Source organism: Enhydra lutris, unplaced genomic scaffold (genome assembly GCF_002288905.1).
Source record: "Enhydra lutris kenyoni isolate GAN:26980312 unplaced genomic scaffold, ASM228890v2 scaffoldscaffold9, whole genome shotgun sequence".
NCBI classification, from domain to species: domain Eukaryota; kingdom Metazoa; phylum Chordata; class Mammalia; order Carnivora; family Mustelidae; genus Enhydra; species Enhydra lutris.
The window spans coordinates 14,562,604-14,587,209 of record NW_019154093.1 but is presented as its reverse complement, the minus strand read 5'-3'; the positions used below and the strand labels follow the sequence as shown (position 1 = coordinate 14,587,209).

General features: G+C 41.0%; 1 protein-coding gene across 1 annotated transcript in view; it reads right to left on the bottom strand.

Annotated features, from left to right (window-relative positions):
• Window positions 1-24,606, bottom strand: part of LOC111143719 (ring finger protein 220) — a 226,465-nt gene that overhangs the window by 167,692 nt on the left and 34,167 nt on the right. The window lies entirely within an intron of this gene.

Here is a 24,606-nt window from a genome sequence, read left to right as displayed (position 1 = left end):
AGAGAGAGAGAGAGAGGGAAGCAGGCTCCCTGCTGAGCAGAGAGCCTGATGCGGGACTCGATCCCAGGACCCTGAGATCCTGACCTGAGCTGAAGGCAGCGGCTTAACCCACTGAGCCACCCAGGCGCCCCCATCTCAGGGTCTCTTAAACAAACTGACATTTCCTCCCAAACTGAGTTCTCTCCCATTATCTACTGTCTGTGAATGGGACCGCCATCTAGCCACTCAGGAAGCAGGGCTGACACTTTCCTTCCCCTCTGTCACTCTTCAGATTGAATCCACCAGAGAGTCCTGCCGATTTTACCTCCCAGGCATCTTTCTCCACCTGCCCTCCGGCGCTGTAAACGCGAGCCGCCATCCCTTCTCGGCTTCCTGGCCCACCAGTGCAATCCGCTCTTGCCACCACCAATTCACTCTCCCCTCTATGGCCAGAGTAGTAGTTTAAAAATGTGCATTTGCTCCAGGTCTTGGCCCCCTTCTTCTCCATCCCCAAACCCTCTGAAGGGTTTCCATTGGCCTGAGGACTCTGACTGAGCTCCTTAAGGCCAGACCTGTCTCTCCTCAGCCTTGCCTCAGACCACACAGTCATCAGCATGTCCAATTTTTTCCCCCCTCCTAGGCCTTGTCATGAGCCCTCCCATTGGGCCCTTTGCACGTGCCGCTGCCTCCACCTGGCACCTTCCCCTCTCCTTGTTGCCTCGTTAAACTCCTACTCAACTTTCCTAAAACCCCTGTCTGGGTCACATCATACTCTGAGGCTTTCACAACCCGCCACAGTTACCAATTTTACATTTGTTTGAATAAATATTTGATTAATGTCTGTCTCCATGAGGATAGGGGCTGTGCCTGACACACGCAGAAGGAACACAGTAAATATTTATTGAATGAATGATATAGTAATAAACTTGCCCAGTGTCATTAAGTGGCAGATCTGGGACTATGTCCCAAGAGACGGAGCATTAGGTGGTAGATTCCCTTCCATTTCTGAGATTTTTGTGGTTTCTAGGTGACTTTTCATTATTTTCCTTTCCCTTCTTATACTAGACCTTGTGAACACCCCTCCACTGGGTACTAGAAGGAATTAAGTCCTCTAAGGATGGGAAAAAATTCATTCCTTCGGGTGCTAGAAATCTTTCTTTGGTCAGAGACTTAAAAAAGACTCTTCAATGGCAACCTTAGTACTCGGTCACTTTGTCTCCACCTAAACACATCGAATAACAAAGCTCAATTCTTCTCTGAAAGATTCCTTCTGATTTTTCCTTTATTTTCTTTAATAATGTATGAGTTGAGCTTTTTTTTTTTTTTCACGTAATTACTGGCTTTTTGTATTTTTTTCTAAAATTAGTGCTTATATCCCTTACCTACTTCTCCCTCTGTCTTAATTTAACTGATTTATAAACTCTGTAGATTAAGGAAATTAGCCCTTTGCCATATCATGTGGCAAATATGTTCTCCAGTTTGTTGATCTTCTGATATTATTTATGACATCTAAACAGTTCTATTCTAAATGGAAGAAAATGTCAAATAGACACGAGGACAAAGAAATTTTCCTCTTATCCTTGTTCTCCTGCTTAATTCCCTTCCCAAAGGCAAGTGCTATTAATGGTGTCTTACAGATCTTTCCAGAGCTTGCTTGAACAACAACAATTTGTATGGTGTCTGTTCCCTCCCCCCGCCCCGAAAGTAACAGTGTACTCCATATTCTGCAATTTTCTTTTTTACTTACAACACAGGGTTTATCAGAGACCTCCCTGCATCAGTACCTAAAGAGCCAACAGACATTGCCCAATTGCCACCCCCCCGTAGAGGATGGAGTGATTTACACTACCATCAGCAATACACATGAATGCCTCTTTCCACACCCTTCACCAAGACAATGTTAAAACTTTTCTTGATCCCTGACAACCTGATAGGTAAAAAAGGATGCATACATTCCTCTAAGAGTGAAGTTGAGCATCTTTTCCTATATTTAAAATGCTGAGGACCATTTACAATTTTTTATGGCTTTAAGACTTTTCCATTTTCCAAGAATTAGGATTAAGAAGGATTACTGTGATTACGGGAGAAAGGATCTTTGCTAATCTTGATCTAGTAGCCTACTTTCCCACTGGGGTAGCGGTGGGAGGGTTTGAGCTTTGGCCTTCTTTTTATCATCAACATATCTGTGACTAAGTCTAAATTATGGTAGAGTAGAAAGAGTTTGGGCTTTAAGGTCATGCAAGACTTAAATCGGAGTCCCCCATCATCCTCCTTTCCTTATTGAAGTGTTGCTGTGTCAGGCCCAGTGCAGGATGCTGGAGATTCAAAGATAAGGAAAAGAGGGGCGCCTGGGTGGCTCACTGGGTTAAAACCTCTGCCTCCCACTCAGGTCATGATCCCAGGGTCCTGGGATCGAGCCCCGCATCCGGCTCTCTGCTCAGCGGAGAGTAGACAGAGTAGACAGAGTAGACAAGTAGACAGAGAGCCCGCTTCCTCCTCTCTCTCTGCCTGCCTCTCTGTCTACTTGTGATCTCTGTCAAATAAATAAATAAAATCTTAAAAAAAAAAAAGATAAGAAAAACACAGTTCTTGCCCTCCAGGAGTTCTCAGTACAATGAAGACACAAGACACATAACTAGTACATGTAATGCAGAATACGTAACATGAATGCTGTTGCTGACGGGGTCCGGATGACAGCTGGTGGCCCTGTGCACGATGAACTGGGGAAAGACGAGACCAGAGACAAGGAGAGCAGTTATCAGGCTGCGGCAGCAATCTAGGCAAGCATGAAGAAGAACCACATTCTACATATAATGAAGCAAAATAAGTAAGACTTACTGGTTTTGGTAAAAGCAAGGGATGAGACTAGAGTAGTGCATTGAGGACTGAGAAGTGAGGAATCTGTTCTCTCTTCGCTATGACAGTTCTGGTGACATTATTAGATGATCGCCCCTCAAATAGTCCCTCCTTCCTCCTTCCGTGCCTCCGTCTCCATCTTCCCGGCTCCCCGATATTGCCTTGCTCTTATGGCTTGCTTTGACTTCACCGCAGGGTGGAGTCATCTTCCTACCCTTGACTTTGGGCTTGGCTCTTGATGTGCTTCATTCAGGGAAATGTTAGCAGATATTATGCAAGCAGAGGATGGAAATGTGCTCGCAAAGTTGGCCCTGGTCTCTTGGGCTCTTGCCTTTCACCGTGAGGAAAAACATGCCTCTGGGAGTTGCTGGTTCAAGGAGAGTAAAGGCACATGGAGCAGCCCTGGAGCTCACCCACAGTGGAGCCAAGCCTAGCAGAGCCCAGCCTAGATCCCCTGATCCAGATATCTGTGCATTCAAGAAATGAATACTCACTACCTTCGAGCACCAAGTTTTGAGTGGTTTGTTGTGCAATGTTGGGGCAAGAGCTGCTAATACAGGTTTCCAACCAAGAGATCTCTTCTCTAGGCTAAACATCCTCACTTCCTTCCACAGTCATCATATGCCTTCTCTTTTCTCAACAAGATATACCAACTGGGACCAATTAGGGGGTACTCCCCAAAAGTCATCAAATTAGAATTCTGTGTTCATGAGGGCCTCTTCTCCCTCTTCCTTTTCACTCTGCCTCCATCCTAGAGCCAGCCAATTAGAAGGCTCTTCCTTCCAAAAGGAAGAAGAATTCTGTCCTTGTGGCCTGGGCTCAAAGAGACTTTAGAATTAAGAGGTTCAAACTCAGACGCCATGAATAAATCAGAAGGGAGTGGTCCTCAGCATCTGGCTAATTCTAGAAACTCAATTTATTCTATAAACCAAAAAAGAAGGCCAAGAGCCATCTAAAATGTCTAAAACATGGAAACTAGTTATACACCAATGGTCTGTAGTTAGGACGCTAAAGATAATGTTTTTTTATCCAAAATCACCTAACGCTAGGAAGATAAAGGAGGATTAGGGGCAGATCCATGTTTTGTGGCCTCTGAAGCTTAGCATATACAACTTTGAGGGTCCTCTTAAAAAGAAAAGAAAATGAAACAAAAGGACAACTATAAAATTACGTTCAAAAGTGAGTATGTTTTTAACATGACAAATGATAGCACAACAAATAACAAAATTTTTGAAGTTGACCATAGGCACGCTGGGATGGCTCAGTTGTTTGCATCTGCCTTCGGCTCCGGTCATGATCCCAGGGTCCTGGGATGGAGCCCCACATCGGGCTCCCTGCTCAGTGGGGAGTCTGCTTCTCCCTCTCCCACTCCCCCTGCTTGTGTTCCCTCTCTGGCTCTGTCTCCTCTCTCTGTCAAATAAATAAATAAAATCTTTAAAGTTGACTGTAAACACCCCCCCAAATTTTTAATATGATTTTAAAACTAATTGTCTGATATACCCCTAAGTGATTATTGCCTACAATTTTGGGGTTGCAGACTTTCTGATGGACTCTTCATATGAACACGTTTAAGTATCATTTTCTATAGAAAAATCGAAATATAATTCAGCCTTCTACCACTGTTGATCAAACTTTATTATTTATAACTTAGAAGATTTTCTTTCAGCTTCAAAACTCCCTATTAGTATTGTTATATAAATCTTTTAGTATTGTTGTGAAATTTGGGGAAACATCTGTCAAATTTCTTTTGTTTAGGAGTTGTAAGATTTCAGGGCATTTTGAATTTTCCTGAATACTCTTGGACTTTATTGACATTTTTTTTAATCAGTTTATTATTGATGTCCTAGCTATAATGGCATATTAGGAGTTTTATGTTACCTTTGGTGATGTCAATATACTGTGGAGATATGTAAAATATATAACTTCGCATAAGAATGCCCTCGTTATGAATAGTGTTGTTATGGGTTTATGCCCTATAAACATAGGAGTTTTAATAAACTCTATCTTATGTGATTTTCATTGAAAAAAATGTGTATGATGCGTTTATCATTGTATATAGTGCATTAAGGAGGATATTCCCAACAGGGGAGAGGCTCTGTTTTAACCAGGCATTAATAAGAACCAAAATTTCTGGGGCGCCTGGGTGGCTCGGTCAGTTGAGCATCTGCCCTTGGCTCAGGTCATGATCTCAGGGTCTTGGGATCGAGCCCCACGTTGGGCTCCATGCTCAGCAGGGAGTCTGCTTCTCCCCCTGCTCATGTTCTCTCTCTCCCAAATAAATACATAAAGTCTTAGTAAAAAAATCATAAAACAAAATCGTAGTTTCTGGATCCATATATTTTCAGCCTTGCTTCTCTTCTATTGCAGGGTGCCATGGGGCACATTCACATTTCCTGCAAGCTCTGGCCACCCACCTTCTTGTCCTGATGCCCCTGAGTTAGCAGCAGGGGCAGAAGCACTACTCCTGAGAGCCAGCTCTACACTGAGACAGCCAGTAGTAAGTTACACAGCATGGATGAGACCGCAACCCACATAAGTAGATCCCATTAAACCCGAATAAACTGACTATATTCCCAATTCAACTTCCCTTAACCAGGTCCCCCAAACACCTGTAGCCACTCCAAAGCCACTCCACAGGAGGGGACGTGCAGTCTGAGCAGAATCAGGGGTCTCACTCAACTTCGGTTAAGGTATTTTATTTTTGCAAATATAAAAATTGTGACCATGTAAAAATATTGTTAAGGCCTCTCCCAGTATCTTGGAAGGAGCCCTGCAAGTAAGGGGCCTTTATAAGTTTCAATTTCATTAGCTTCATAGAAAATCTACTTCTGGGGGGATTAAAAAATAAAAATCTCAGCTTCTTCTTGGTCGAGGCACCATCAACAGACAGTAGTATCCGTGGGTTTTTCTCCATTAAGCAAATATTTATTGAATTCTGACTATGAACCAGTCACTAGGGATAGGATGCTGCTAAAATGAACATAGTCCCTCATGAATTTATGCTTTGGCTAAGAGATAGACAGCAATCAAATAAAGAGCCATTTTTTTAGGTCAATGTCACGAGAATATTTCTTTTAGCATTACGCCTGCCATGCCCCAATCAAACCAATGATTGTGATTTGTGAATGTGAGAGGGGAAGGGCAGGAAAGCAAGGAGCTACTTAGTGGAAGGCCCCTTACAAGCAGCTCTCCTCTGACCCTGTGGTCCTCTGTGGGCTCAGAGTCTGGGCACTGGGCTCCACACCTGCCAAAATCCGCTTGGTGCTACAGTCAGTCTCATCCTCTGGGACTCTGAGGCTGGAAAAGGCTAGCTCAAAAGGGTTTTTCCAGAAGGGGACCACAGTTCTCAAAGCCCAGCAGAGGAAACTCTGGCTGCTGGTCCAAGGAAGCGGAAGAAGGACCCTGAGGTGAGTAGTAGTTAGTGCAGCTAAGTACATCTCAACCTAACTGAAAATGGGAAAATGTTGTGAATTTCCCCCCCTTTTATTTTTCTTCAAAATTTATTTATTTATTTGCGAGAAAGCGAGCAAGCACGTGGTGGGGAGGAGTAGAGGAAAAGGAAGAGAAAGTCTCCAACAGACTCTGCATTGAGTGCGCCCAATGAGGGGCTCAATCCCAGGACCCTGGGATCCCAACCTGAGCTGAAACTAAGAGTCTGTCACTTAACTGACTGTGCCAACCACATGCCCCATGAATCTCTTCAGTGAACATCACTAGGACGTTCTGATTTTCCAATACCCCTTGCTCTTCTTTCCCTCTACAGAGTCAGCTAGTTCGCACATCTTTTACTTTCAGATAAGCATCTTGAAATAGATAGCTACACTCATTATCTCCACTTCTCACCTCCAATTTACTACCAACTCACACAAGTCTAGCTTCTGCTACTAAAACTGCAGATACCAAGAGTTACAGGGGCTGTTGGTGTCCCGTCTGTATCCCTGCCCTTACTACTAGAGGGCACACTAGACTTCCAAATGCCAGGACTTGTGTTCATTTGCTTCCTTATACATCCAAGGTCTGCTTTCTTGTCTAAACAGCAGACTGGAAATGTCACTGAATTAATGCCCTCCAAGAGCAGCTCTCAACCAATGACCTGCAGGAGTTGGTATATAAATACTCCAGTTCTCTCATTCCTTGAGAGGGATAACAATGAGCTGGGTGTTCTGCACTGACTTCCAGAATTTTCCCTGGGAGATTAAACTCCCAACTGCTCACTCCAGTGGCTGCTGGCTTGATAACTCATCCTTTACCGGGTTCTCCCCCGTCCTGTTTCACTCTCTCCCACCTCCCAGTTTTCCTTCATCTTCCAAATACACTAATGTTTATTTCAGGGTCTGCTTAGGGAAACTCAAACCAAGCACCAAGATCACTACCAACATCCTAATCATTTCAGTCCTAATTACTTAGTCAGTTAACAGATACGCATTGAGTAACTGCTAGGTGTTGGGCACTGTCTAATCTTGCCTCACCTCTTTGTTACTTTTGATACTGGCAACCACTCCTTCTTGAAGCCCTCTTTCCTTGGATTCAGACTTCCTTCTTTCATCAGCAGCTCCTGTTCCACCTACCCCCTACACGGTGATATTCCCCAGATTTCCCAGCTCCACCAATGCTCTTCCCACTTGACATGCCCTTAGTGATGTGACATACACACATGGGGTCAAATCGCACTTATTTATTGAAGATTTCCAAATCTCTTTATCTACTTTTACTCTCTCCTAGGTTCTAGACTTTTATGTTCTACTGCCTGTTGGGTATTTTCACCCATAAGCTGCTAAATCACCCCAAATTCAATATATCCAGTGTTCAAAGGGTTACTGGATGGGTTCTGTGTAAAGACAAGTATGTAAGGAAATGGAAGAGAAGATATTGGTAAGAAAGCAGTTAAAAGCAATGCACCACAGGATCTAGGCTCAAAAAGGAGGGAAGTGATTCTGGGAGGCTGAGAGATTGGCACGAAAACGGAAGAGTCAAAGGCAGTCTGGGATTACCCAACAGATACACACATTCTCAGGGCACCAGCAAAGCAAAGGGACCACCAACAACATATTTGGGGAAAGAACCTGAAATTTAAAAAAAAGAGTGCTGAAATAATCACCATGGGAAAAGTCAGAACTTTACTGGATTTCCTTATGCTTATTTTACAAGTTAGTATTGTTTTTATTTTAAATTCCATAGGGGAGCATTCTCTTTTCTGGTGTTTAGGAAGATTAAAGGTCTGGACTGCGTCTGGGAAGTTGAGGAAATTAAGACGTAGCTAGAAGAGACACAAGGGAGAGAGGATGCTGGAAGGATAGGGGTTGTCATCCAAGATTAGATGTTCTCTTAACTGACCTTGTCTTTACTGACCTACTGGATTCACTACAACTTTTCATTTCCATTGTGATACTCACCAGTTAATGGCCACAGCACACTCAATGTTCCTGGTGAGTAAGTTAGTCTGGTACGTCTGTGTCTGATTCCAACAGTTGAGTGGAAGTGGCTGTTTAGGCCCAAAATTGTTTAAGCCAATGATAATGGTCACTGAATTTACATAATTTAAGTAAACATTATGTAAACCAATGGTACAAAAAGAAAGAGAATTGTTCCCAAGAATACAAAACCAAATGCTTTGGAAAGTCTCAATAAAGGTAAATATCCTTTTCATTTCATTCAATTAATTAATTTATTTATTTATTTATTTTAGAGTGAGAAAGAGGGAGAGTGAACAGGGGGTGGGGACCAGAGGGAGAGAGAGAGAATCTCAAGCAGACCCCACGCTGAACACGGAGCCTGACGCAGGGCTCGATCTCATGACCCTGGGATCATGACCTGAGCTGAAACCAAGAGTTGGACACTTAACCGACTGAGCCACCCAGGCGCCCCTAGGTTTCCTTTTTTAAATGCTCTTGAATTGGGTATGGGTGGAAAAACTGGAAAACAGTTAACATCTACTAAATGTTTACTGTGTGTCAGGTACCACACAAAGCCTTTATATAAAATATAATAACTCTCTAAAGTGAGTATTGAGGAAACAGAAGCACAAAGAGACTAAACAACTTGCCTGAGTTCAGAAGCAGTGCATCCAGGATTTGAACCCAGGCTGTCTGGCTTGAGAGGCTGCGCTCTTTATCATTATTATGCTATTCTGTACAAAACCTGAAAAATCCTAGTAATAGAATCTGTGCTAAGGTTATTTTACAAGAAGTATTTGTTCTACTTTATCTTTTTTTTTTAAAAGATTTTATTTATTTTTTTGAGAAAGAGAGACACAGCAAGGGAAGGAACACAGGCAGAGGGAGTGGAGAGGGAGAAGCAGGCTTCCTGCTGAGCAGGGAGCCTGATGCGGGGCTTCATCCCAGGATCCTAGGATCATGACCTGAGCTGAAGGCAGACACTTAACGGTCAACTGGGCCACCCATGCGCCCTCTTGTTCTACTTTAAAAAACTTGAAGCTAACATCCAAAGATGATTCCATATGGGTGCAGTCATTCAAGAATTAAGGACTCCACACTTAAGGAAAGGTCTTAAGAAGATGAGCCAGAGGGGCACCTGGGGCACCTGGGTGGCTCAGTTGGTTAAGCAACTGCCTTCAGCTCAGGTCATGATCCTGGAGTCCTAGGATCGAGTCCCACATTGGGCTCCCAGCTCCACAAGGAGTCTGCTTCTCCCTCTGACCTTCTCCTCGCTCATGCTCTCTCTCACTGTCTCTCTCAAAAAAAAAAAAAAAAAAAAAAAAAGAGCCAGTGTGCATTTATATGTTCTAAATTAAAATAAAATGTTGAACACCTATATGTAGTAGTTTTCATGACTTCCTACCTTAACTGATTTTGATTCATCAACATTGTAGCAATGGTGAATGAGTAAGACTTTTTCTGTTTTAGCATTTAAAATTTTGGAGATGGAATAGCAATAGATAAAGAATCTGATATCTCCTGAAAACACAGATCTGAATATAACATCTGATTTCCACTCTTGACTCTAGGAAACAAACTGAGGGCTGCTGGAGGGGAAGTAGGTGGGGGGATGGTGTAACTGGGTGATGGACATCAAGGAGGGCACGTGTTATGAAGAGTGCTGGATGTTATGCGCAACTGATGAATCATTAAACACTGCATCAGAAACTAATGATGTACTATATGTTGGCTAATTGAATTAAAAAAACAAAAACAAAAACCTTTTGATTTCCGTTCCTTTCTCCCACTCCCAACTGGGAAAAAATCCAAAGATACAGACAGGATCCTTCTTACCTCTATGATTTTTATCTTCAGCCAATTCCCTTATTCCTATTTCTAGTCATTCTGCCAATTACAAGCACACCTCATCTTATTATACTTCACAGATAATGAGTTTTTTACAGATTGAAAGTTTGTGGCAACCCTGTGTCATGTGAATCTTTGGGTGCCATTTTTCCAACAGCAATTGCCCCCTTTTTGTCTCTGTGCCATAGTTTGGTAATGCTGGCAATACTTCAAATTTTTTATCGTTATTATATTTGTTATGATGATCAGTGATCAGTGATCTTTGAGGTTACTATTATAATTATTTTGGGGTACTACGAACCCCACCCATATAACCTAATTGATAAATGTTGTGGGTGTTCTGACCGTTCCACTAACCAGCAGTTCCTCTGGTGTCACTCCTTCTCAGGCCTCCCTATTCCATGCAAACACAAAAGTGAAATTAGGCCAACGAATAACCTTATAGTGGCCTGTGAGTGTTTGAGTGAAAGGAAGAGTTGCATATCTATACTTGAAATCAAAAGCTAGAAATGATTAAGTTTAGCAAGGAAGAAATGTGGAAAGCCAAGACCAGCCAAAAGGTAGGACTCTAGTGCCAAAAAGCCAAGTTGTGACTGCAAAGGAAAAGTTCTTGATGGAAGTTAAATGCGCTACTCCAGTGAACACATCAATGATAAGAAGGCAAAACAACCTTACTGCTGATAGGGAGAAAGTTTGAGAGGTCTGGATAGCTCCAACCAGCCACAACACTCCCTTAAGCCAAAGCCTAACCCAGAGCAAGGCCCTAGCTCTATTCAATTCTGTGAAGGTTGAGAGAGGGGAGGAAGCTGTAGAAGAAAAGTCAGAAGCTAGAAGAGGTGGGTTCATGAGGTTGGAGGAAAGAAGCCATCTTCATAACATAAAAGTCCAAGGTTAAAGTAGCAAGTGCTGGTGTAGAAGCACCAGCAAATTATCCAGATCTGGGTAAGACCATTAATGAAAGTGGCTACAGTAAACAATAGATTTTCAGTGTAGGTGAAAACAGCCTTAAATTGGAAAAAGAAGTCATCTAGGACCTTCATCACTAGAGAGAGTCAACGCCTGGTTTCAAAGCTTCAAAGGACAGGCTGATTCTCTTGCTGGGGGTTAATGCAGCTGGTGACTCTCAGTTGAATCCCATGCTCAATGACCAGTCTATTTACAGCATGGTTTACTGAATATTTTAAGCCCATTGTTGAGACATACTACTCAGAAAAAGATTCCTTCCCAAATATTGCTGCTCATTGATGATGCACCTGGTCACCTAAGAGCTCTAACGGAGATGGACAATGAGATTAATGCTGTTTACAAGTCTGCTAATACATCACCCATTCTGCAGCCCGTGGATCAAAGAGTCATTTCGACTCTCAAGTCTTGTTATTTAAGAAATACATTTTGTAAGGTTATAGCTGGCACAGTGAGACCTCTGACAAGTCTGGGCAAAGTATATTGAAAATCTTTTGTAAAAGATTTAACCATTCTAGTTGCCATTAAGAATATTTACGATTCATAATAGAGGTCAAAACGGCAAAAGAAACAGGAGTTTGGAGGAAGTTGATTCCAACCCTCACGGATGACTGTGAGGGGTTCAAGACTTCAGTGGGGGAAGTAACCGCAGATGGGGTGGAAAGAGCCAGAGAACCAGAATTAGAAGTGGAGCCTGAAGATGTGGCTGAAATGCTGTAATCGTGTGATGACACTTGAACGGAGTTGCTTCTTATGGGTGAGCCAAGAAAGTGGTTTCTTGAGATGGAATCTCCTCCTGGTGAAGATACTGTGAAGATTGTTGAAATGACAACAAAGGATTTAGAATGTTGCATAAACTTAGTTGATACAGCAGCAGGGTTGAGAGGATTAACTCCAATTTCAAAGAAGTTCTGCTGTGAATAAAAAGCTATCAAACAGCGTTGCATGCTACAGAGAAACTGTTTGTGAGAGGAAGAGGCAACCGAGGAGACAAACCTCGTTATTGACTTATTTGTCTTATTTTAAGAAATCACCAGAGCCACCCCAGCCTTCAGCACCCACCAACATTGGGTCGGCAGCCACCAACATTGGGGCAAGACCGACCCTCCACCAGCAAAAGTATTACGACTGGCTGAAAACTCAGATGCTGTTTTTGTTTGTTTGTTTTAGCAACGAAGTATTTTTTAAAAGATTTTATTGACCTTTCCTGACCTTTACTTGTTCTTTCCCACTGAAGGCCTTAGGGCCTTTCTCCAAGTCAAGAGAGTCCTTATTCTTATTCTGGGAATATGACACTCGAGTAGTAATTTCACTAGAATCACAGGATCCCAAAGCTAGAAAAGTTCTTCAGAGTCATGTTATCTACCCCTCACCCCCACCCCAAAACTTCAAACCCCTCAGGAACATTCCTTCACATCACTTGGCTGTCTGGCCTCAGGGTATCCATAGACAAGCTCAGACCTCAACCAGGGACAGATGGCAAGTGCTTGAGCCAGAGAACCCAGAAATTCATCCTTGGGCTTCACGAGGTTTCCATGTTTATTCACAAAGTTCATGTTATAGTTACAGCTTTAAGTCTCTGTTGTCAACTCCTTCCCTTACCCTAGACCATTAATTTAGTTAATCAGGATTCTTTTCGCCTCCCAACTTACTCATCTTTCCATATTGTTCTCCATGTTTTCATCTCTCTAGTTCATTCATTTGTAGTTCTAAAAAACCTCTACTTACAACCGACTTGAAATATCAAGAGTTCTTTAATCAGTTAATTAAACAAGTATTTACTGAATACCTACCACATTTTCCATCCCACAAATTTCTTTTTCCTTTGATAGCACCATGAAGCCCCCTCCCCCGCCCTGAGACTCTTACAGCTGCCTCACTATTGTCCCCTTCTCAGCCTCTCTCCTTTTCCTAAACCCCAATCCCATCACAATAATCACTGGGATCAGATCATTCCCCTTTCCCAAAGCCCACAGTGGCTTACCTCTCTACTCATATTGAACCTTGGAACCATAGGCTTTAAGGATCTGCTTTGGTGGCTTCTGGCCCACCTCCCCTACTCTATTGCCCTCAAGGTCAGTGCTCTAGGCTGCCATGACACATGAAGCTACTACAGGGTAGCACTTTTGTTTTCATTTATTTTCTTGCCCTTCTTTTGCTCTTTCTTTTTTTCATCTTTTCCATTTTCCTCCTCTCCCTCCTATGACCCCCATGGGTGTCTCACTTGGGAAAACTTCATATCATCTTACTCAACCACTTCCCAAGTCTTGTCACTGAGGAGTCTTCCCTGGTGTTTTATGCTTGAGGCATTGCAGTGTGCCCTATGCCCTTGCTAAGGTGAATGAGCAAGAGGAGACCAACTTACATTCTAAAAAAAGAGATCCGACAGAAGCAAAGGAAAGAACAAAACAAACAGAAATCCAGTAAACAGAGAATGACAGGAAAACGATTTGCCATTTCTTATAAAGTCAAACATATACTTACCATATGACCTAGAAATGCTACTCTTAGGTATTTATTCAAGAAAAATGAAAACTTAAAATACAAAAACATATTCACGAATGTTTACACAAAAACATATCCACAAATGTTTATAGTGGCTTTATTCATAATCACCCCAAACTGGAAACAACCTTTATATCCTTCAACTGGTAAATGGATAAAACGGCAGTGCATCCGTATAATGGAATATTACTCAGAAAAAAAAAGAAACTACTAAAATAGGAAACATGACACCAGAAACTGAGGATCAAGGGGAAGATCACTGCAAAGGGGAATGAGGGAATTTCTGAGGATGACAGAAGTTTTCTGTATCCTGACTGGGCTGGTAGTTACATGATTGTGTGAATTTGTCAAAACTCCTAAAACTGTACACTATAAAAGGTGAATTTTACTATGTGTAAATTATATCTCAATAAATATGACTTTAAAAAATATATCCACCAAAATAGAAGAATTAATAGAGATGCAGAAACAAACAAAAAACAATAAACCTGATTAATAATACAAAAACTGGTTCTTTAAAATACACCAACACATACCAATACAATAGATAAAATTCTGGCAAATCCAAATGAGAGTAAAAGAGAGAACACATAGGCAAACAATATTGGAAATAAAAAAGCAGATTTAATTTTTGACATAAAGAAAATCTAAAAATTATAATTTAAGCATAACCATTACTTATAAAATAAAAATAAAATAAAATAAATAATATAAATAAATAAGTTAAATAAACAAATAAAATAAAAACCTACATGAAATTGCATGTTTTTCTAGGTAAATATGAATGTATAAATTAACTCAAGAAGAGGTATTAACCTGAGTAGGCTAATAGTCATATAGGGAATTGAAATGGTAGGCAAAGATATAAAATCCCCAAAACCATCAGTTCCAAATAATTTACAGATGAGTTCTACCTTCAAGACACAAACAATTTCTACGTTATTTATATAGTACAGGAAAAAAGTGGAAATTTTGCAACTCGTTCTGCTAGCCGGCGGTTCTCAAAGTGTGGGCTAGGGATCCCTTAAGATCCCTGGGGACTTTTCTGGGAGTCCATAAGGTCAAAACTACGTTGATAACAATACTAAGATGTTTTGACTTTTTCATTCTCATTCTTTCACACAAGTGTAGGTGGCATTTTCTACAGACTAACAAAATACTATGTAATGACGTCATTGCTCTGGCAATTAACGAAATGTGTGCTTGTACATTCATGTGTTTTAAAAATTTGCTTCATTTTAGTTTCTAATATTGACAGGAAACACATGAACAAAAATTCTTTGAGGTTCCTCAATAATTTTTAAGAGAGTACATGGGTCCTGGGACACATATTTGAGAACCATTGTATTAAACTAATATTACTCCAACATGAAAAAGAGACAAAGAAGAAAACTATCAGCTTACTTAAGAACATCAGTACAAATGTCTTAAATTAATTGCTCTAAAAAGGCTTTTTCATAACTAATAACAGCTCAGATTTATCCAGAAATGTAAGGGCTGATTTTCTATCAGGGAATCTATTACTATAATTCATTACATCAATAGATTAAAGGAGAAAAAGTCATGATCACCACACAAAATGATACTTTAAAAAATGATACTTTAAATTCCCATTTCTGATTTTAAGAGGCAAGCAAGCAAACAAACAAAAAACAAAACAAAAATTTAAAAACTCTTGACAAGCCAGTAATGGAAAGAAATTTCTTTAATTTGATAAAGGACATTTACCAGTCCTATTAAGGTCAGGAACAAGAAAATGATGCCAGCTTTCACTGCTATCATGGTAACTACTAAACACGGCACTGGAGGTCCTAGATGGTCCAATAGGATAAGAAAAAGAAATAGAAGCATTACAAAGTCAGACATAAAACTGTCACAATCTATAAGTGATAAAATTTTCAACTTAGAAAATCTAAAAATTAACTGTAAGAACTCAAAACGAATACTAGATTTCAGGAAAAGCTTGATAAAAGATCAACAACAATCATTCCTTTTCCTATACACCAACTATAACCAACTATAACCAACTACAACCAACTATAATGTATTGGGAAGTATCTAATTTATAATAGCAAGCAAACTGTAAAATACATGTGACTAAACTCACCGATGTGCCCAAGATTTATATGAAGAAACTGTAAACTTTATTGAAAGACATTAAGAGAAGACAAAAATAAATGAAGAATACATCATGTTCTTGGATGAAACTCAAATTAAACTATAAATTTAATGAAATTCCAATTAAAATACTTATAGGATATTTTATGGAACTTGGCAAATTGATTCCAAAGTTCACTTGGTAGAGGAAATGTACAAAGGCAGTCAAAAAAATTATGAGAAAGAAAAACAATGTGGCAAAGAAAAAAGAAACATAATGAAAATGTAGAATATGCAGTTCTGGGTCCCTTAAGGTATAAACATGTCCTGTAATGCTACTGTAATTGAAACAGAGTAATGCTGGTACAAAAATGGACCAAAAAAAAAAAAAATCAAGGGATAAGGATAGAATCCAGAACCAGACCTATGTACAACCTGGCATCTCAAATCAGTGGGGGAAAGGTGGAGTATTTAACTAATTATGTTGGGACAACTGGAAATTACCTTAGAAAAAACTAAGATTATAATCCTAATTCACATTACTGAAAAAGATTTATTTTAATTGTATTAAAGATCTAATTTGGGATGACAAAACTGTGAAAGTATTGAAAGAGATTATATATATATATAAAATCTTTTGAAAGTAAGGATGGCATTCTAAGCAAAACAAACCTCAGAAGTCATAATAGAAAAAGACTGGCAAGTTTTACTACATAAGAAAACCTTTTGTGTGATGTAAGACAGACAGTATAAAGACAAGCCAAAAAAAAAAAAAAAAGCAATAAGCTTGGAAAAAGCAGCTGCAACATATATAACAGAAAAAGAATTAATATCAAAATGTAATGATGCAAGCCTTCAAATCAATAAGAAAAAGACAACAATCTAATAGGGAAATAGGCAAATAATATAGACAGGCCATTTGCAGAAGAAATACAAGTGATCAATAAATATATGGAAGCACGCTCAAATTGACTAGTAACCACAGAAATACAAATCTGCAAAAGATTAATATAGCTTTTTTGCTCGTTAGATTTACTGAGAACTGATCATAGCCAGTAGGGGTGAGATGTGGGAAAATGAGTATTCTCATTCACTGTTGGATGGCAATGTAAGCAGATACAATCTTTCTGAAGCACACTCTAACAAAAACTTAAATTCTCACATCTTTTATCTCAGCCCTACCGCTGCTAGAAACTGACTTGCAGAAACAATTGCATACAGCCATAAAAAGATCTGTGCAGAAGGTTTGCAACTGCATTGCTTGTGATAGTGAAAAAACAAAGCACTACAAGGATTCCAATAGGGAAACAACTAAATAAATTTATGGTAGTTACAAAATATGGAATAGCATTAAGGGTTAAAAGAGTAAGGTGATTCTACTATGCATTGCCATGAAAAAATTTTAAAGATATATCATTAAGGGGTGCCTGGGTGGCCCAGTCAGTTAGATTTTGGACTCAGTTTTGGCTGGTTGTGATCTCTGGGTTGTGAGATGGAGCCCTGGATTGGGCTCTGTGCTTGGCGCAGAGTTTGCTTAAGACTCTCTCTGTCCCTCTGCGCTGCATGCTCTTTTGCTCTCTCTCTCTCTCTCTCAAATAAATAAATGCACCTTAAAAAAAAAAAAAGATATATTGCTAAGTAAAAAGAGCAAAAAACCTGTTTATGGTATGATCCCATTTGTGTAAAAACATATCTTTTACCTACATCGAACTATATCTACATAAGCGTACACATCTATAAATAGGAAAAGGTCTATAGGAGGTACATACTAAACTGTAAATCGTGTTAACCTTTGTGGATGGAAGCGGGGTTACAGAAGTGGAGGACAAATTTACTTTGTAATTATTCTGTAATTTATTCTTTTTCAATGAGCACCTATTTCTGTTTTACCTGTATGTTTTCAAAAACAATGAGGAGGAGGAGGAGGGGAAGAGGAAGGGAAGGAGAAGAGGAGGAGAAGGGGAGGAAGAGGGGAGGAGGAGGGGAGGAAGAATAGAAAGAAGAGAAAAAAGAGGAAGAGGAAGGAGAGGAAGAACTGTAATATCCACAGTTAGAGGGGATACAGGCTAAAGCGAGAGCATTGGTTTTGAAAAAAGGAAAGAATATTTCTCCCAGGCTCTTTTTAACTCCCTTCATGCATTTCCACTAAGTGGATTACTTAAAGGCTACAATTATGCATGTATCTGTGTTCATAAACACAGAGACTGGTAAGTATTCATCTCTGGGTCTTCAGAGCCTAGCAAAGTGTTTGGCATTCAGCAGATGATGAGTCAGTGTATGTCGAATGAGTCATCATCTGGAAGATAACAAAAAGGTAAACACACAGTTTTAGGTAACTAAGTAGATGGGATGGGGTGAAGGTGAGGGTTGGAATGGGTAATGGCATCATTACCAAGTAAAGAAAATAGGAAGTTTGGGGGAATGATGACAATAGCTAACATTTAATGATTACTGACTATGGGCCGGTATTGTGCTAAATGCTTTATATCCATTATCATTATCACATTGACTCCTAAGAACAACCTCACACAAGGAAAGAAGAGTCAAGAGACTTTCCCAAGGTCATGCAGCCATTAAATATGGGAGATGCAATTCAAACCAATATCCTAGACTCCATGCTCTTAATCCCGAGGTTAGAGTGCCTCTCCAAAGATGGAAAGTTAATAAAATCAATTTTGACATGTTGTGATTGAGATGATAATGGGGTATTCATTGAGGTGGAGCTGTCCAGGGGGCAGCTGGATATCACAAGGCTGCAGCTTCTTAGAGAGGTCAGAGCTAGAGATATGGATTGGAAGTTATCTATGGGAGAGTGGCATTTGGGAGGTCAACATTCAATAAACATTCAATAAATATTTTTTTAGATTTTTAAAATTTGGGGCACCTGGGTGGCTCAGTGGGTTAAGCCTCTGCCTTCAGCTCAAGTCATGATCCCAGAGTCCTGGGATCGAGCCCCACGTCAGGCTCTCTGCTCAGCAGGGAGCCTGCTTCCCTTCCTCTCTCTCTGCCTGCCTCTCTGCCTACCTGTGATCTCTGTCTGTCCAATAAATAAATAAAGTCTTAAAAAAAAAAAAGATTTAGCCCCAATGTGGGGCTTGATCCCAGGACCCCGGGATCATGACCCAAGCCAAAGGTAGAGGCTTTAACCCACTGAGCCACCCAGATGCCCCTCATTCAATAAATATTTATTGAGCTCCCATATAAGCTCCAGCCACATATGATATCAAACATTCACTTCGAACCGATTTGATTCATAGAAAGCTGACTATATGAAAGTACTGTGATCTGGTATTTTCAATTGTTGGTCATTTCTTTTTTTCATGTCTAACGCTTCCAATTACACAATAAAGTATCTTAAATACTAAATTTCTTGTATTCCCTTGTTACAAGGCTCAAAACATGTTTGTCAAAAAAAAACCCCAAACATGTCTGTCAATGGAATGCTTGAGAAAACATTAAGAAGTGAGGAGCCATACACAAGGCTAGCCTAAGTCTTGGGAAACCAAGTGTAGATAGTCTTCATCTCTGTTACCGTCCAGAAGCCTAGACAAGCAGTCGGGTTTTGGTAAACCAAATAAAAGATGTTTCATCAATGTCATCAAGGTTAATGACAGGTATCAGAAAGTTGTGGCTTGGAGCAGTGGGCTAGTTGCCAGAAGACTCACACCAGGGGTATTGCCTTGGCAAATTTATCCAAGTCCAGAATCTGGCCCTCAGCCTCGCTGGTCCAGAAACTCAATCCTGTCAGGTGAGAGACACCAGGGAGGTTTACACATGTCCACTAAGTCATGAAAAACTGAAGTATAAAACTAGAGTGTCAGTTTATTATATACAAAGAGGTATTTGTATCCACCATCATCGGCCTGTAGCCAAGGGACGTGCAAAGCCCAATTGTTAGCAGACCGGATGGTAAGCTCAGAATCAGCACGCACAGAGCTAGTAATAGGATTAGGGTGTTCAACAGCACCAGGCTCTGAAGCATGGAAGAGGAACAGAGCATTAACTTTGGAACCAGATTAACCTGGATACACACAGAGCTCCTCGCTTCCTAGCTGAGTGGTGGTGGGCAAGTCACTCGATCTCTCCAACCTCTCGTTTTTAAGAGGTGAATGATGATACTTGCTTCTCAGGCTTACTGTGAGGATTAAACAGATCATGCACAAAATGCTAGAGACCAGCCCCTGTCATGTGACAGGCACTCCGTAAATGGCAGCTACATCTCCATCCCCGTACCCGGGACATACCTGTTGTGGGTGGACCCTTTGAGAATACTTGCTTTTAAGGAAACAGGGCAAATAAAAGTGGGGGCAAAAGACTAGAAAGAAGGCTGCTGCTGCAGGTATCTGTTACATGGTACCATGCATACAGCCGGTGTGGGGTAGGGAATGGGGAGAGAGAGGTATACAGATTTGAAAGATATTTAGGAGGTAGGCACTATGCTGGGTGTTTTACATAATTATTTATAGTCCTGACAGCAACATATAAAGTAGCCCATTTTGCAGATGAAAGTCAGAGATATTAAGCAACTTAGGATCACGTGGCAGGGACTGCACTGTAAATGAATCACAATTGGTCTGACTCCAAAGTTTCTCATCTCTCTACAAATAAAATAGACTGCTGTTCATATCTTGGTTCTCAACCAAGATGTCAATTGTGAGGAATATAGTAATTTCTTACCACAAATAATGAAAGTATTGAAGTTTGGAGAAATTATTGAGTTTTGAGAAAACAGAACTTGGAGCAGATCAAGGTTATCACTCTAATAAATAATGTCATGATTGTACACTTCCATTATGATATGCTTTCTTGAGGCGGAGACAAAGAGGAGGAGGCAGAGCTCATGGGCCAGAAATTATACATCAACGCGGATTTGTCTGTGACAGATGACCATGCACGTGAACCTCATCTACTATGTGGGGATGAAGATAGCTGCTTAAGAACGGTTACTCCAGGGAAGAGGCATTCTTTTTGAGCAAAGAAAGTCTTAGCTGGGCCATTTACAAGATGTCACTGTTTTAACACTGACAAGCTCTTCAGACAGCAGACATCGGTGCTGACCAAAGGATAGGACCGTGTTCTTAGATTTTCATCTTTCCAGTCACACTCACATACAAATTATCATCTGCTGCAAAAATGTAATCTTTCTAGAGGAGGGACAATATCATATAACAGAGTTCAGCTCCTTTCCCACAGGCACGGATGAGTCAGGCTTTTCCCAGTTTTACTTTTGCAGCTTAAATTTTTAACCCAAGCATAAAATTTTACATTTGTTCTTATAAAATTTTGCTTTGCATTTATTTGAGGTTCAGATTTCATCCCCACGAAATGGATGTAAATCAGCTTTTTTCCTCTGCAAATATAATACACGTGGCTTCTATATTCCTACTCCAAATATCACTTTAAGCCAATCGCTGTTTCTAGAAGTTTTTGTAAGTTATTCATTCATTCAACAAATGTCACTGCATGCCAACCAAGTGTCAGGCCCTCAAGGAGTTCCCAACCTAACAAGGAAACAGGGGGACAATAACACTAAAAACACTAATGACAATAACTACCGTTTACCACCTCCTACTCTGTGCCAGGCAATGTGGTAGGCCCAAGATGAAAGAGAGGGGTAAGAAATAGGCCTCCATTCAAGGGGCTCCCCATGCCTTTGGAGGGCATCTGTATAGTCTAGTGGGAGAGGGAAGTATATTAACTGGTATTTGCAGTAGAATAAACAGGTGCCCTGCTAGCAGTAATACTAGTGTATTTAGTAGGAGGACAAAAGATGGTGAGGTTAATGAGGGATGAAAAGGAGAGTTGGAAAGGTCTTAAAGAAGCAGTGACCTTTGAACTGAATTTAAAAACGATGAGTAAGGGGGCACCTGGGTGGCTCAGTGGGTTAGGCCGCTGCCTTCGGCTCAGGTCATGATCTCAGGGTCCTGGGATCGAGTCCCGCATCGGGCTCTCTGCTTGGCAGGGAGCCTGCTTCCCTCCCTCTCTCTGCCTGCCTCTCTGTCTACTTGTGATCTCTCTCTGTCAAATAAATAAATAAAATCTTTAAAAAACAAAAACAAAAACAAAACAAAACAAAACAAAACGATGAGTAGGTATTCTTCCAATTAAAGACAAAGCGGGGGAAAAGCATAACTCTGGCAAAGGGAGGTATAAAAAAGAGTTTTATGTGTTCAAGGAACTGTAAGCAGTTTGGTAGAGATGGAGGTTACAGTAAATGAAGAGGAAGGAGGGGGTTGAGAGGATCCAGCACAGGCTGAGGCTTTTAGGGCAGATGATGGAGGGCCTTACCTGCTATGTTGTCCAGGAGGCAATGGAACTGAGGGGTTCCAGGCATGGGAATTACTAGAGCAAGGTTTGTCTTAGAAATAGAACTTTGGTAGTTATGACAAAGATGGATTAAAAGGGTCTGAGTTCAGATATAAGGAGATCAATAAGATACAGAGGCTTGGGGTGCCTGGGTGGCTCAGTCAGTTAAGGGTCTGCCTTAGGCTCAGGTCATGATCTCGGGGTTCTGGATTCTAATGACTGAATGGCTTATAGCATGTAACAGGTACTCAATACATTTGTGGAATGAGTGAATGAAAATGATGATATGCTACTCAATTCTCCTACTATCATGTCTTGAGTGTTCTCTGCACCGCACAACAGGGATCAGGAACCTTCTTCACGTACTAACTTTCCAATCGCTACTCCATCCTTTCCTCCACAGTTCTCCACAAAGTATCTTGCTTCCTACTTTAAAGGTGGAGGCCATAGCATCTTCCTCCCCCATTTAGAATCTTCTCTTCTATCGCCCTTCCTAGATTTGCTGCTTATCTCCAAAGCTAACCATTTTATCCATCACCTTAACTATCTCTTTTGCACTTGTTTCTCAGATTTGCATCCTTCATTATTCCTGATCTATATGATCATACATATTTTCTTCCCAGTTACTCATACCAGCTCAGAGAATGTGAAGGTAACATACTCACTCTAGAAAACATGAGACCTAGGAAACAGACTTATGTAGAGTTCACATTCTGTTGGTAATACACTCTTTAATATCCTGCCAGGCATGACTTTCATAGGCTCAGAAAATGCTTGGTGCTATGACAGCAAATTAAAAGCTTCAGTTCCCCTCGACCCCCCCCCCATTTTTTTTTTAATTAAAAAAGAAAAACTTCAGGGGCGCCTGGGTGGCTCAGTGGGTTAAAGCCTCTGCCTTCGGCTCAGGTCATGATCCCAGGGTCCTGGGATCGAGCCCCACATCTGGGCTCTCTGCTCAGCAGGGAGCCTGCCCCCCGCCCCCCTCCTCTGCCTGCCTCTCTGCCTACTTCTGATCTCTGTCAAATAAATAAAAAAGAAAAACTTCAGTCCCTATGACTGCTTAGGGCTGGGTCAGACGTGGCCCCACACACTCCTCAACTGCTGGACTAGATGGGCTTGTACTAAGGCAAGGACCTCCCTCTTTAGCGGGAGATCAGCACCCTTCCTTTCTGAAGATACTATCTTGAAAGTGGCCACCAGAATGGATTCTAGGTCAGGGATGAATCAAGTCATATATTCCAATACTCGTGAGTTCCTCTGACCGATTTCGGACAGGATTCTTCAAGCCAATTGCTCTTTTTGGTAATGTAGTCTTGGTTCTAAGAGTCAGCCCCTGGACAGAGCTCTCCCTTAAATTTGCCTAATGTCAATGTCTCTAGGGCAGCAGAAGGAGTTTCTCTTGGGGGACTCAGGGATCAAGAGGTCTAAAGGTCCAAAGAAAGCTCTGCCTCTAAGCTCTCTCCTCTCTCCTCCCTTTCTCTCTCTCTCTCTTTCTCCCGTACTTCCAAACTGGGTCCCAAAATCACCCATCAGTAATACTCCCAGAACAGAGTACCAAGTTAAGAAGCAATCTGTTCTAAGTCAGAATCTCTTCCACCTTGATCCAATAGATGAATCCATAGAACTTTCTTTAGTCAATTGAACTGACAGAAAGAATACAAGTTTTCAGCACCAGACAGGTCTGGCTTTGAATCGCAGCTCTGCCACTAACTAGGTGTGCATTAGTCAAGTGTCTTAAGTAGTTCTCCCAGTCTCCACTGCATTGTCTGTAAAACGGAGATAAAATCTACCAGAAAGGTTGATGTGTAGTAAAATTTAAATTTATTCCCCTGTTTCCCTTCTACTTCCTCTGGAACAGGCTTCGAACATCAGCCCCAATGCCACCGTCAGCTTCAACCAAGCCCCTCCCTTCTTTGCTGTGTCCTCTTCATCTCTTGCCACCCCCCTCCACTCAACACTGTGTACCTGCTGGAATGAAGTCTTCTCAGTTCCCTGAATACATAAAGCTCCTCCTCCATAGTGCTGTCCAACAGGACTTTCTAAAATAAGAGAAAAAGTTCTGTCCCTGAGCTCTTTACTGTAATAGCTACTAGTCACATGTCAGCCACTGAATTGTAGTTAGTGGGACTCATAAAAAATATTGTAATCTTACTCAAGTCTAATTAAATTTAAATGGCCCCCATACCATAACTGACAGGTTTAGACTGTAGGTGTTTGTGTTTGCCATTTTGCTGCATGAAATGTATTTCCCCACTTTTTACCTAGCTAACTTCTACTCGGGCTGAAAATCTCTACCTGAACACCTGTTCTTCCAGGATGCATATCCTCAGACTCTGGACCCAGTTTGGTTTCCCCTTTGTTGCCTTCTCCTGTTATATCACTAATCACATTTTATTTTAATGACTGTCTGTCTATACTTTCCATTAGGTTGTCAGTTTCTTTGGTTATCCTATCTATGGACTACCTCCCTGATCTGGATGCCTCTTAACTTCCCTTTTAGTGTAAATCCACAGGAGCTCAAGATTTAGACTTTTACAAGTTGGGGACCATTACCTCTGAGATAACTACTGCATATTTGCATATGCTTTAGGGATTGATCAGAAGTGGCCTTACACCTTTCTAAGGACAAGCCCAAGTCAGAAACTAAAAACGATAGGAA